General features: G+C 39.7%; 1 non-coding gene across 1 annotated transcript; it reads right to left on the bottom strand.

Moving 5' to 3' along the window:
- Nucleotides 1–1,624: 1,624 nt before the first annotated feature.
- Trnai-uau lies at nucleotides 1,625–1,722 on the bottom strand. Its single transcript has 2 exons — nucleotides 1,685–1,722; nucleotides 1,625–1,660 (listed from the first exon to the last, which is right to left on the bottom strand). It is a non-coding gene; the product is annotated as a tRNA-Ile (tRNA).
- Nucleotides 1,723–7,456: the final 5,734 nt, after the last annotated feature.

The following is a 7,456-nucleotide window of genomic DNA, read 5'->3' as shown; positions in this document are numbered from 1 at the left end:
GGTATTGTTCGTTGTTTTGTTTGTTGTTTTGTTCGTTGCTGTTAACTATAACCAACAACTTCCTGTGAAAAGTATTAACGGATAGCTCACAAGCAAGCGCAAACATTCAATCAAACAGGCCGTCAGTGTAGAGACTGTGCTCTAAATACAACCCACTCTACAAAGGACATTCCTTAAAATTCGATCAATATTTCTAAAAATGTCATACCCGAAAAAAATCACTCACCAGGAAATGATGAAAATGGCGTTTCGCGTTCTTTGCGCGCTGTCGCTGTTGCTTATGGTTAATCATCCTTCACGATCGTGATGCTTTGTGTCATGTTTGTTTGCTATCTTTTTTTTCGTACATTCCAAGTACCTCCAAAACCGCAGCTTAACAGTTTTTCTTCGATTTGCTTTCCATTTTTTCCCCCACTAATTTATTCGACAAGTCGCATCACTGCTCACGCAAATATTGAATTAAAGAAAACCGATCGAGCGTAAAGAAATAATTCCTTTTCTTTTTATGTTTTAATGCTTGTTGCCCATTCCGCCACTGAGGTGCTCCCGCAGCGTCTTGCATTACACCTCAGATCAGTTTTTTTATACATTCGCTTACGAATAAAGGAAATATCTTTACTTTTCCTCTTCACTCATCACATCAGTTCATTTGCCCCCAAACAGTCAATGCGCGATTTCATCGTCCTTCATTTTTTTTCCTTTTGCTCTCCGTCTCTACTGCTCCCTCTCTCCGTTTCTCCCTAAGCACGATTGAAAAAGGTTGACTGACAACCGGTGAGATAATTGGAAGATTTTCCGATGTCGCTGGCGCTTTCATTTCTTTCGTTATGGTTTCCTACGTATTACTTTTTTTATTTTGTCATTTCGTAGCCGCCTGGTCCGCATTGGACCATCTTCTTTTCCGTTTCGAAGCACGGAATGCGGAGAAGGACTTTCCTCATCGGGAAAGTGAAAAGCATAGCTTAAGCGAAATCATTTCGTCGAGATAAGAAACGCGTAAACAAACGACACAAGTCACGCTTTTGTGACATTCATCGTTTCCGGTTTGCCGGATGTGGTTTCTGTATATTTTTTTTTTGCCCTCTTTGGATGATTCTGTACCTGATACAATGTTCATTGATTTCAGCATTCGTAATTAGATATGCTGTGTGTCTAGCAGAGCAAAGATAAACATAGTTTAGTTTTTAAAATTATTAAAATAAAGTAAAAATGCAATGAACTATGAAAATAAAAGGCTTGGCGCAGGCTTGATGATAATAAAACTGGACCACAACACTTAATACAACATTTAGTATTTATTTTTTGCTCATACAAAACAGTAACAAGAAACAACTGATATCAGCGTGAAGTGAATACAATTTTTGGTCATTATTTGTTAGTTCTTCCCTTACTTTACATTATTAGAGCGTCGAGCTGTCATACACTATTTTCATTACACTAAACACATATCAATAACATCAACTTAACCTGTTATTATTACTCTACTACTACTACTACTACTTTCAAATAATGAAGATAATGTAAGTATCAATACCAAACCAAACATCTCTTCGCAAGAAAAGGGTACTTATGTAATGTACTGAGTGTGTCTAAAAAAGCTTCGGTTAAACAACAACACTGCTGCTGCTCCAGGTGAGGCTCGAACTCACAACCACGGCATCGCTCGAAGCAACGATTACTGTCATATAAGTACCGTGCGCTAACCAATTGCGCCACTGGAGCGTGTGCGCTATGGTCCGCATTGTGTCGTGTACGTTAGCGATAATGCGGGCACGTTAGAATGATGCAATAAAAAATGGTTGTGAAGCGTGATAATGAAAGAGTTGAATAATCGTCGTGTTCTCGGCGGGTGATTCATCTCACGTTGTGTAAATTCTATTGTTGTTGATTGTGTCGGATGATTGTTGTGGTAAAATTTGATTTGCATTAATTTTCCATTTTTCACCAATAAAAGAATGCAATGATTGGATAAAATGTTGACTGTTATACAATTAGATTGTTGATGTATTTGTTTAAAACATATTATAATTATAAAATATATATGTGTATTTTCTTTAATGTAGAAATACATATTATTGATGTGTTTCACTCTGCTCGTTCCAAATAAATCAAACAAAACTAGGACTGGTTAATTTTATTTTACTAACTTATGATTTTTTTAAAAATGAATGTAGCATTAATTTATTATGAGTTTATCATTATTACATATATTTTATCATACAAAAAATATTAATTAAATTATTATGTTTATTATTCACATTATGTTATTTATTATTCATATTATTATATTAGAAAATTATAAGCGAATGAGGAAAATAAGGACCAAAATAAAGACACACTCATTAAGAAGCTTCAAACAGACGCATTTTAATGTATTAATAGTATGATTGGAATGAAACTCTAAGTAAATAAATTTGTTCATTTTTTTTTATTTATAGTTTTCTGTAACAATGGTGTCTGTAACATTAAAAGCCGCTAAAAATATCGCTAAAGATATAATATATTTTTTCTCAAATTTCGTAAACCGTTTATTTTTGTCGTTTGAATGCCTTTATTACAAAGATGTCTCGTAAGCATGCGTTAAAAAGGAATGGTAACAATGGGAATAAATAAACAGTTAGAAAATATATCACAAACAAACACCATGTAGTCTTTGTTTTCTATTCTTGCATTCTACTATTAATATTGGTGACAATGCAAGTAAAATTTCAACTAAAAGTAGTTTAACAAGATACTTAGAACCAATAATTTCCTGTAAATACTACTGCCGAATAATCATAGTGTTGGAAATAGCTCTTCTACCTACCACAATGCATTACGATTTCAGTTCACTATTAAATTACATTACATTTACATTCCTTACATTACCCCAACCCTTGCTGCAGGGTTTAAACCAGTAACCGAGTTTTCTCATTCTCGTAACATTACACATGTGATAAATTCTTGGGAATTGTTTTCACTTTCCCTCCCCCAACCCCCCTCCCCATCCGACTCACTTAAAACTGAATTTACTTCTTGTTTTTTGCCTCTTAGTTCACTTCTTCTCGTTCTGTTCACACAACCTGCTGCTCATCAAACCGCAATCAAATCACATTCGACATCAACGCATGCGACAACGAACCGTAACCGGAAGAATTGTACCTCAGCTTAGTGCGTCCCGGCGTCCCGGAGCGGGTTGTTGCACCCGGGGGCGAGTGTTAGAAATATTCCCCCGTTTTTCCCATTCTGTTCCTTTGCCAAATTCCCAACCCTCAAAACCCCATGCCCATGCCTGAATGTTAAGTAAATTCGTAAACATATCGTCCAAATTTGTAGTCGTCTGTTTTTCCTTTCCAGCGGGTTCACCCTGGTTCTTGTCCTTGCTTCTTTCCTCCCTTCTGCCTGCATTGCGCTCTGAGCTTCTTAGCGAAAACCGCACCGCACCAAGCGAACGGCATCGAATGAAACGTTTGCTTGCTGAAGTTCCCAGCTTCCGGTCGGTATGTGAGGAGGGTAGTGATGTTACACACCGAAAACCCCCCGCAGCACAGCAAGCGGGAAAGATGGGCGCTTTTATACGCTTTTCCACACCTACACGCGAGCCGATTTTCCCGATGTGCGGGCAAGCGAAAGTGAGAGAAAACTCCCCCGAAGCCGTTGATTTGAAGTGTTCCCATGTGTTTGTTTGCGGTTAATGGGAGAAAATCACACCCGCCCCTTTCTGTTTCGTTCCATTTCCCCTGCCAACCATAGCCGAAAGGACAATTTTCTATTTTATGAGTTCTCTGCTACCCTGGATCTTCACCGGTGTGCGTGGTGAATGAGTCTACTTTTTTTGGCACATTTGCTCGAAAGCTCCAATTCTCCTGCCGACGCGCATCGTTATCAATGGGCGTTGAGAATTTGGGGAAAAAACATATTGCGGAAAACATCGTGCACCCACGTTTCCCAATCGAGTGTGGCTACGTTCTACTTCTATTATTAGCATATTTATGCTCGATCCAGTTTGGTTTAACTGGTTGAACGAATGGTTGGGACCGCTTACGACTCAATTCGCGAGATGAGATCGGTGTTTGGCAGCGTCTCGTTTTTTCTCTCTCTATTTCCTGCTACTTACTGCTCCCAGGCAAAATGGCGTTTCCATTTGGGGTCGTACATTTCCACTCGAGCAGCCAGAAGCGGTCTGCTGTTGTGGAGAAAAAGCCGTTCGATTCGTTCGATTGTGTTCGATGGTTGCGTTCACCATCAAGCCGGCGGTGTCATAAATAACCACACTAATGCGTTCCGAGAGATCCTTACCGCCGTACCCGAAACCGTGGTACGAAAATGTTATGCGGTTGGCTATCGGTAGTACAATTTGCGAGTCGAGCGTGTCGAGATAGGGCGTCGATCTGGTGGGTTTGATGATTGAAAACATAACGAAGCAGGGGGGTTGTAGAGTGCGCGGGACCACCGCCACAACACGGATCGTATCTGCAACATTGAATTAACCATTCCCTCTCGTGTTCGTGGTGGAGCTTCGAACAGAAATTTACTCATTTTCGATTCGGTTAGCATAAGGCGGTGGAATGCGTTTTTAAGCGAAATTTAATTGAACGGAAAGCAGAACCGATTCCACCGGCAAATAGGAATGCTTGCAGATGAATCGACACGAGACGAGTCTTGAATGCTGCTGTTAGGTATTTCGAGAGAGTTTTGCTATGTTATTGTGATGAAATGAGTTAGAAATAGTAAAACAAATGTTTTATATTTTTCGTTAAAGATATGAACAAAGTATAAGTAATACATACAGTTTTAAAAGTTTATATTTCAACCGAACCATTCTTACAGTACAAATGTTTCATTTTCGTGTGCTACAGCAGATATGGAGGGAACGAGACGAAATATTTTTGGCATTAAATAAAATAAAATGCTATACATTTACCATACTTCCACATTAACCTAACTTCTATCGCATTTATTACTTCCACCGAGAATCGCCGGAATGCTTTGGTGCTTCTACTTTCTACATCATCCATTTCGTTAGAAAGCTTTCCCATAAGTCAAGACGATAGCAGCTGGAAGAAAACGGATCGGTATTCCAGGGAAAATTGAAATTCCATCATCAAAATACCGCACCGTTGAAAACGTTACAATGCGAACCAACCGAGTAAGGTTATGAAAATCGTTATCATTCTCCATCGAAACTGAAAGAAACTGCTGCATGAAAACTGAATTAAATAAGTGGAAAGTTTCACTTTTCGCAGATGCATATGATTTGCGCGACTGAAACTAGTTTAAGTAAACTTTCCACGAATCTTGTATCGGTATCGGCTCCATTTTGTCTCGGTATCGCTCACCCACCACAGTCTTACTCGTTCTACCGAAACGCGTAAAACCAACGTCTTACGTCTTAATAACCCCGTAAGCTTACCATGGGAAGCGCCCCTGTCGAAATCATCTGCGTTACTAATACAATAGACGCCCTCTCCCGTTTGCCGGGTCCTGGTGATCGTGTTCCACCAAGTTGTCCACCTACCCCTAGCTACTAGTTGAGTGGGATTTCGGTACCAAAAAACCCCTTCCTGGGTACTCCGTTCGCTATGACCCGACACGCCCGAAACCGAGCGGGAAATCCTTGCCCGAGCAGCGCGCGGAAATTATCATCATTTAATTATAAATTAATCCCATTTTATTTATCTCCTTCATTCATCGAACAGTGGCACTGGCACTTACCCCTACCGGCGACGGTCGTTCTTTTCTTCCCGAGCTTCCCGGGTGAAGACGCTGGCGAAGGAGTCAATTTATGGACAACTCTCCCCGCACCGCTACCTTCTCACTGCACTGCACAACGGGTTACGGCCAATTGCAGCAGTGTTGGGGGGGGGGGATGTTGGAGTGGGTCGAGAGAAAAGAAAACGTTTTGTGACTTACACGCTTTTTGCGATTGTAATTGAGCGCGAAAGGATATTATTGCTTCCTTTGCCCACGGTGGCGCTCCCAATGTTGTATCTTGCACGGTGGTGCTAGCGCTTCCGGTGCGGTTGTGTCTACGCTTAAGCTACGAGATGAAGGCTGCCGGACGATTGGACGTAATTTGCCCAGGCCAGCAACGTCAGACCATTGTCCGTGAGGAAGTGAAAAGGGTAGAAAAAATACCGTACCGTCTTCCTCATTAAAATCAGTTCCTGCAAGAAGATCGCTAAGCGCGCCATAATCGAATGAGAAGTGATCCGGAACGTGGCGTTCTAGCTGTTACTGAGGAACTGAGTTAAAATGTCCAGCTAAGTCCCTCCAGCCCCTTTCCTATTTTATCTGAGCGCGAAATGAGACGTCCGCGGGTATTTAGGTTAGTTGAAATCTCTTTACTTACCTCTTTTTTAAGGACGCGCTTAAAATCGTTTTCCACTGCGCTGCTAAAATGAATGCTTCACCAGGATCGTAAAATAATCGCGAAATTTAAATCACTTTGAAATCGTGACTACTTGCGGAACGAAAGACTAACACAGAACGCTGAAAAAAATCAATATGATGATTGTCTAGGATGTAAAAGATGTATAACAGAACACATTAAAACAACCGAATTTCAAGTAGGAAATGCATCATGTAAGTTATTATAAATTGTAATGATCAAATTAGTAATAAAACTTTATTTTTATTTTTTTTTTCAAATAACTTTCAAATAAAGAGCAATCATGATGACAGAGTGAATCGTATTTGAACTAAAAATACATGAACAAATAAATAAAATAAAGTATAATGAAACCATTAAAATAGAATAAACTACATATAATCCTTCATTGCTAAGACTGGCTTCAACCGCTTCTCCTAGCATGTATAAAGAAATGGAAAATTCTTACCATTCTGACGTTCATTGTTCGTATTAATGACATCGTTGAGATTGTTTCTTTCCACTATTTACTATGCGCGTTTTTTCCTCATAAAAACTATAAAATTTTACGAAATTGACACGTAAACTCAACAAAAGAAGAATTAACGCTCCAACTACTGTTCCCGACTGAATTTCCAGCATAATGGAAAAAAAACACTGCTGACTAGACATGGGCAAGAAGAGCGGGAATCATAAGGTTCGCTCGCTCCCATTAGTGAGCGGCCGCTCGCCGTTCTTCATTCCAGAAAAATATGATTCGCCCGCTCGCATAAAAAAATATAAAAAAAACTCGTTTGAAACTAGTTGCCCTGAGACAAAAATAAATAAAAATTTATAATACTGTCGGACTTATGTAAATAGCTGCTTGTAAAAACAGTAAACATTCTTATTGTAGTTAAGTAAAACTAAAGCTCAAATTAACATTAAAAAAAAACATCACAAGCAACTGTCGTCGACCCACACTGCCTATTCATAACACACGTATAAACTTCGTAGAGCGCGAGCGCATCGTATGTGCAAAACACACAGAGAAAAACAGCCTGGCTTGCAAGCGCACTGCTTATCCAAAATACGTTGCGAGAAGATCAGGGTAGCTCGCGAGCGCAC

Source organism: Anopheles merus, chromosome 2L (genome assembly GCF_017562075.2).
Source record: "Anopheles merus strain MAF chromosome 2L, AmerM5.1, whole genome shotgun sequence".
Lineage (NCBI taxonomy): Eukaryota > Metazoa > Arthropoda > Insecta > Diptera > Culicidae > Anopheles > Anopheles merus.
Note: the sequence above shows the minus strand (reverse complement) of the source record. Positions and strands in the feature narration are given on the sequence as shown.